The sequence below is a fragment of the Agrilus planipennis genome, unplaced genomic scaffold, assembly GCF_000699045.2.
Source record: "Agrilus planipennis isolate EAB-ADULT unplaced genomic scaffold, Apla_2.0 scaffold104, whole genome shotgun sequence".
Classification (NCBI taxonomy): domain Eukaryota; kingdom Metazoa; phylum Arthropoda; class Insecta; order Coleoptera; family Buprestidae; genus Agrilus; species Agrilus planipennis.
The window spans coordinates 633,187-634,291 of NW_020438892.1; positions in this window are offsets into that span (position 1 = coordinate 633,187).

Sequence of the window (1,105 nt, forward strand, 5' to 3'; positions counted from 1 at the left end):
ACGATCCGTCGAACTAATGTAACTATATACTGAATATACTATGATTAAACATACATATAATTTAGATATCTTTTAGAAGTGAGTTAGTTTAATATGAAATATTATTCTGAAAATTCATTTCTGAATTTTTTACCCACTACACGCTACCTCAAATTAATGAGGGAAAAATTGTTGCTGTTGTCACACCCCCGCCGGGAATCGTACCCGGGACCTTTGGCTTTACGCACCAATGTTCTGACCACTAAACAACGAGAGGTGACAACAACAAATGGTTAAGTATATTTCTTGCAAAAGTTGTTGAATTTTCGAAAAACCACCGAAATTCATTAATAGTAATTTAGATTGTAAACTATTAATTTTTTTATGAATTGTTTATAAATCTACTTATATAATTAATTTGTACGTACTTTTCTATATGGCTTACACATTATCAAAACCCATGGGGTTTATAAGAAATGCTCTTAAAGTTTAGGGGCGCTTTTTCATGTTGTAAGCTTGATATGTATTCAAAACAATATTTTATTATTTGGCTTATAAATCAATCTTGTACCATTTAATTATACGTACTTTTCTACATAATTTTAAGTTTCAAATACCTACTCATAAGTTCGGTAAGAAAAGCACTGAAAAATTAAGCTCGCTTTTTCGTGTTTTAAGTCTGATATTTATTCGAAATAGTACACAAAACAATCGTGGTTGTTTTGGGCGCAATGGAAAATTAGATTTTAAATAAATTCCCTTAATTAATTATATTTATCAAACAAAAGTTAAATCATTCTTAATAAAAAACAGCTTTATAATTAAGAAAAATATTTTTAAATAGGTTTCAGTATATGCAACCGTTTTAACTGCTGAAATACAAATTCTGGGAGTTGCCTATACGGACCTCCATAAATTTTAAAATTAAGAGCCAAAATCGAGCAAATGTTTAAAACTTTTACTTAATGTATAAAATGTATTAATATTGCTAATTAACATTAAATAATTAGGTATATTTCTTAATTAATTGAATTTTAGAATGCTTCCATCAAAATTATTTAATAATTATTTGCATCGTAAATCCATCAGTTTTTTATTAATTATTTGTAAATCTGCTTGTATCATC